Source organism: Pinus tabuliformis, chromosome 1_2 (assembly GCF_031772625.1).
Source record: "Pinus tabuliformis cultivar Carrire ecotype Pingquan chromosome 1_2, CPIR1, whole genome shotgun sequence".
NCBI classification, from domain to species: Eukaryota; Viridiplantae; Streptophyta; class Pinopsida; order Pinales; family Pinaceae; genus Pinus; species Pinus tabuliformis.
Window position 1 is genome coordinate 160,499,919 of NC_142298.1, and position 6,773 is coordinate 160,506,691.

Consider the following 6,773-nt stretch of genomic DNA (forward strand, 5'->3'; position numbering starts at 1 on the left):
AGCTCCATCGTTGCACTATCCTAGATCTAGTACAAGCATTCGCGCAGGAGGGCAGCCAAATTTAATCCAAGCCTTGTGAGCTGGCCCACCACAGCTGTGTCCACCGCATTTTTTGTTATCAACACTCGTACTGGGATCACGATAGTATTAGCCATTTGGGCCTTTAGCAACTGCTCAGTGGCTGACATACCTATAACTGCATGAGTAGCGATGGTTCTCAACTACGAGGCCCATGTCCCAAGTTCCTGTATCTGCGCGCGAAGCGTCCCCAACACAATCTGTTGCTCTGACATGGCCTCGTCGATTTCTTCCCGGGTGGCTTCGTGAACTATGTCCCCTATGTCACCTAGGTAACCTTCGGTCAATGTGGTTAGTTCTTCATCCCATTTAGACGCCTTGACCTTCTTCCACGACTTCATCCGTTTTGTCAGCTGTGGTCATTTTAAGGCCGACCCTGTGGTGGTTGGTGTCGTTCCCTCCATTTTTGTATCAGCGGCCAGTGCCGTAGCCACCTTCAGACTACTTCCCTCCTTTTTTGTCATAGCCCCTCCTGCTAGTGCCTTGCCTGTCAAAGTCTGCGCCACCTCTCGGGCCGCCCGTACTTCCGCAGCGTTCTGTTCGTTCCGCTTTTGTTATGCTGCACGCTTTGCTTCAGCCTTCTGTTTTTGGATAGCGTCCTCATCGCACCCCGCTGCATTTGGTCCGTGCCATTCCGGTGGCGAGGTGTCCAATACCACATAGATAGCTTCATCTATTGCAATGAAAGCAAGTGTGATCCACGTCTCTTCGGGGTCCTTGCGTGCCCAGATGTAGAAAAAGTGCCTATCGGCCTTAAACTCGGCTACATTCTTTACACTGTCATATACCTCGGTAGACAACCGGGGTTGTTGGTTGATCCATTGGTGGATGTTCGCTTCCATGAGTATCCAAAAAATCTTGATGTCTCGAATTCTAGTAGTGTCCTTGGTCACCCAGAGTGATGCATATTTGGCGGCTTCTGGCCAATCCTGGTCTAAGGAGGGAAACTGGTTGTATTCGGGTAATTCACTGGTAACCAACACGATGGACGATAGTAGCCATGCATAGTGGAAGGTCTTTCCCTCCTCTTGGACCTCCCTACAGTTGGTCAGGAATTCGTCACAGAGGAACTGTGCCCAATTGAACAATTATCGTTGGAACTTCGTTTTCGTGGCATTTCTGCATCACTTTCCCTGCCAGCAACTGGGTAGAAACGCATACTGCTTTGTATGGAATATTGTCAATAGCATATCCTCACTACCCTTTCTCTAGCTTGTATTTCTTTTTCATGGTTTCTATCATCGTCACATCGCCACTCTTATCAACGATTTCCATGGGGTCTCTTCCTTCATAGGGAAGCTGCGAGATCCTATGAATGAGTTCTGCCGTGATGTGGACAGGTTTGTCTATCCATAAGTATCCATCGTGTACCAGACATAGCAGTTGTCTGATGACCAATATTGTAATAGGGGTCCAGAGAAAGTGGGGAATGGACAAGAGACAGAGCAACCCGACTTCCTCCACCTTTCACAGCCATTCCTTTCGCTAAATTTTCATAACCGTCCCTTCCACGCTTTGCTCCATCAGTTCACTAGTCGCCAAATGGGGAAACTTCTCTATATTTTCAAGGTCACAGTCTTCAAATTTCATCGTCGAAATGCAGCTAGTCACCGTGCTCTCAAGTGGAACCCCTTTTGGAGAGACGGGGTGATGAGTATGTTGTCAACGACATCTAGATCATTAGGGATCTTGGCCTTCCCTTTCCTGGGAGGCACATACTTAGGGCGTCTTACTGGTTGGAGGTCTTCTTCTCTTTCTTCGTTGGGTTCCACTTCTTTGATATAGGTCAGAGGATCCTCGACCTCTTCATCGCTCTCAATTGTAATGGTTTTTCCTTTTTCTTCCATCGTCAATTTACAAAATCATATATTTCATGGACACGTCCAAACCGGTCCGCTACTTGGGGGTTCTTTTTAGATCCCGGAGTTCTGGGGGATTTAAGAACTTCGACTGCCTATGGTGTGGGATTCTGTGTAACGTCCTTAGCGGTGGCTATTGACCTGAGTAATGACTCTTGCAATTCCTTTGGCAATTTCTGAAACCATGGGCTTTCTTTTATCAATTTTCATTCATCATTCTCCTCTCGGTTTGAACCTATGGTGTTCTATTCTTTGAATGCTCAAGCATTGTTTTGTGACACTTCACTTGCTTTTTATATAGTATTTCGAATTAAAATTTGACCTTTTTCCCTCTTCACGGCTCATTAATGCGACTTTGGCGGTTACCCCTACGTCTTAATTACTCGTCGCGCACTCCTTGGTGTCTTAAATGGGACAGCTTATCATGAACAATAAATGCAATGGTCACCTGCCATCCACCCCACGTAGTAGCGCAGCCCCTGGTACGCAGGTGCATAGTATGCTTTCTACTGGCCCTACACGCCACTAACGAATCATGCAACCTTCCTACATATTCTTTTATAGTCCCATGCCCTCTTTCAACTGCATGGAGTGCTGAGACTACACCTCCTATAGATAGTCAAGTGGTCATACCCTTTGTGCGAGCCTTCCTCTTCCCTGCTAGCCCAGGCTGCGGGCACCCTTCACGTTCCTTTGAGTCTGGTAGCGTATTGCGATCTGTGCTCCCTTGTGCCCTAGGGTGCAGTCACAACCATGATAGCGAGGTCATGGCTTGTGCTAGTAGTGTAGGAGGGCCAGCCAGGTCCAGTTCCCTTAGTGGCTCTTTCATGCGGCCCGGTTGTGTGACTCCTAATTTTATTTTGTCAATTTCTTCATCTAACCTCACACTTTTCCTCCTTAGCCTAATCCCCGCTTCCTCTAGCTCACGAAGTCTCATGTTGCCATGCTGAATGGCTTCCCATGACTGCTAGATCCCTTCATCCAAGTCTTCTTGTTCAGGTCGAACTGTAGGGGTAGCAACTGGGAAAATCCTCCTCGGTCCCCTGATTTCAACGCATTTATTCACGGGTAGAGTTTTCTGCACACACCCTGCTTGGTTTATGGTTTTCTTAGCCTAATGAACCCTTGTGACACGCAGATGCTGTTGGGTCGATGGTTGCACCTCATACCGTTGTGGGCTCCGTTGTAGATGGGTACTCGAACTGCTATATTATGGCTACCCTAGTCACTACAGAAGTCCTCTAACCCGTAACCGCCTTCTACCTCCATGCTCACTCCACCTCATCTTCCTATGTGCACGCCATACCAGTGCGCGCAGTGCTTCTTTCGTCACACTATTCCGCTCCTGCTCTATGATTGAAGTGCCAGGGTCTAATAACTACTCGTCATTTGTTGCACCGTTATCTGCTGGCCGTTGTCTTACTTCAGTGGTATGCATCCCAATGATCTAATCATCATATTACAGTTGAGTGTTGTGACTTCATGCAATCAATTCTGCCATCGTTCAATTTCCTCATCTGAATCTGATGTGCAGGAACTATCGCGCTCCCATGAGAGTCTTTCGTCTGCTGAGGGATTCACCTGATCCTTGTCTTGTGCTATTATCTAGTAGATGCAGTCTAGTTCATCGTCACTGCCCTCGTTGTGCACCGAATTGGTGTAGCGCACTCCTTTAGTTGGGTCAAGTGGAACTATGACACAGAGTGACTTTTTCTCGAATGTCATTTTCTGTCTTTTTAAGTTGATGACCCCATTCATGTTCGTGGCCCAATCTATTCCTAGTAATGCAGGGTACGGATTATTCTCATCAACAATTTCTATTACCTCAAAGTCGGTCTGTGTACTTACTCCTTCAATGTCCACTGTCACCACTTGCAGTCATCCCATCAGTAAGATCTTTTGCTAATTGGCCATCCGTAGTTGAATAGGAGACCACTATAGTGCGTGCCTACCCATGCGTTCCCACGTTTGCTTAGGAAACGCATTCACGTCTGACCCTAGATCCAAAATGACCTGGTCCATCTCATATTCATCGATTTGTGTCATCATTCACATCTCCCGCCAGGTGCGCAGGGCATGTTTCCCCAGTTTTCGAACTACGCATGGTTCCCCTAGTCCCGCGCACCTAGTAATCATCTCTTGGAGTCCTTTAACTGCTATATTCTCACGTAGCAACTTCATACATGTCTCTAAAAAGGTGGTAAGCATAGAGGGATCCATTCCCAGCACAATTGGATCCCTATTACCTAGGGTAGAGACTTCACTGAAGCTCTTCTGGGCTTCTTTAGACATCCCTTTTGCCTGTTCTATTTCCAAGTCAGGTTCCTTTGTCAGAGCATCACGGCCCTTCCCATCTTCTCCAGGTTGTTTCCTCGCATCTCCTCTGGTGGTTGCGCCACTCCTTAGTACCATGTTTACACTAGGGTCCTCTTCACGGGGTTCCGACCTCATCATTTGGACATTTTGAGTTGGAGTGGGTTGCCATACCCCGTTTTCGTGCATCTGGGCAATAAGTGTTGGACATTCTACAATTTCATGGTCAAACTATTCACAGTATGGACAAGGTATCCTTGTTAGATTAGTACAGTCATGAGTGTAATGCCCCGGCCCTCTGCAGTTATAACAGATCAACTGTCCATGCCCTCGTCTAGGACCCATTCCTCTGCCTCGTCCGCGTCCTTGAAATCACCCATGTGGCCCTACGGCTGGGTCGAAACCTCACGTTTCAGCCTGCACCTGATAGGTTGGGGTCATTTCCATCATTAAATCATAACTTTGACACGTTCGCTCATTATGACCCACTGATCTACAAAAGTTGCAATACAGCTGTTGCAGGGTCTCGGTATACTTCTGCAACAGGTGGCAGTTGTCTGTTGCATGCTTTCCCCCTACTTGAAAAATCGTACACCAGAGCGCGGGTGTCGCACTTGGCCTTGCTTGTACCTCTAGCTTTAATGTCATCGGGCCCCATCCCGCCATATAGTTTGCAAAGACGGGGCAGTGGTCCTTGTCGTGTCCTTAACTTTTGCATTTAATGCACCCAACCTACACATGCCTATGGTTGGGGTGCCCTTTCTTGTTTCAAGCTTTGCATTTCTAAGCACGGGTTTTGTAATTGCGTGTGGATTTGCTGAACTCCCAACCCCGGATCCTATATTAGAGTTTCGTGCAACCTCATTGCTGTCTCTAATGCTTTGACTTGGGTTGAGATATTTTGCCGTGATAGCGCCATCCTTAGATGTGGTGTCAAAGACGCCACAAACCATGCGCAGTGTTGTGCATCTGTCAGCATCATGTTAGCTTCGCGTATTGTACTTTTCAATCTCCTATCCAGATCCCATGAAGTTTCACCAGGTAACGTTGTGATCTCCTTGAACCCAGTGACTGACTGCGTTTATGATTTTGGCCGCCTAAATTCTTTGTTCAATGCCTCCTGGATTGCTGCTATTCTCGCATTCGGGTGATCGCTCGAGTACTTTATATACCATGTCAACAGGCGATCCTGCAACGTGCTAACTAGAGTAGCCTTTTTGATGTTATCATCCATCACGCCTTGGGCTTCCCATACAGCCTTCACCACAGACCAAAAATTACCTTGTTCCTCATTTCTTACGCCCTTAAATATCGGCAACTTAACTGCACTCGCCATCCCAACCTTCGGTGGTAGCGAAGGAGGGGTCAGGGAAGATGGATTTGATGCAGGTGAAGTAGGTGATGGCGTGGACAGTGGTGGTATCAGTGGAATGGGCTGCTTAATCAAAAGGACTGTGCTTCTTGGAGAGAACCCTATGAGTTCTTCCTCGCTTTCTCGCGAAATAGAAATCAGAGGATTGTTCTCTAATCCTTTGATTCTGCGGTAGCCTCTTCCGCTCCGCGTTACCCCGAACATTAATGATGCACATAATTCATTTTTTACATAACAACATTTTAATCCAAGTATTCAACGATTTGATATACTTACCCTGCGGTCCTTGGAGAAAGTGCCTTTCTACTTCACTATAACTCACAGTTGTGTCTATCACGAACTATGGTAAACCCTCCTATTATCTGATCCAAGCAGTGATCTACTGCGCATGCAATTTTGTCTTTAGATGCTTCTAGCCTGCGCACCAATTTGGAAGTCCACACAATGGGTTGATCTAGTTCACACCTTCCCACGCTGTTAGCTAGCCTTGAGATCCACTCGTACAACTCTGTCGAGAATGACGCAAAGAAGATCTCGTGGATCTTTGTGTATATGTAATGATCCAACCACCTTTCTTCTGATATCCATGGATTTCTGTTTTCCTGAACCACGAACTCGTGAAGCTTCTGATCCAACCAGTATTCAAGCTCTTTCTTTAGAGGGTTCTAGTGTTCCGACATCATACATCCCTTAGGCAGATCTCGATCTCGGCAACGGAACCATTTGTTGGCTTGTTGGGGCCTGACCCAGGTTTTAGAAGTGTATTAGCCGAACAAATCCTGCACTACCAGCCCTTTCGGCAACAGTCCATAGAGCGCAGACTGAAGTCTCACCCAAGGTAGTATGGGAGGGTGCTGGAACCAGGTTTCTGCACCCTTGGGATGTCTAGATGTGGTCTGGAGGGGTCACGACCTTGCGCACTCTGTATTGCTTATCGGGATTTTGCGTAGATCCATGTAGACACAGTTTCTTATTAATAAAATTATTACAGATCTGAGCTTTTTATTACAGTCTTTAAGCAAACATTTAATCTTAGAACCCTGTGCGCACTATTATAACAGATAATGCTGTCACACGGAATTTGTCAAGGGTGCGGACACGACTGACCTTCCTAGAAGTCTAAGACATTCTAATGACAAACAAGACAAAAT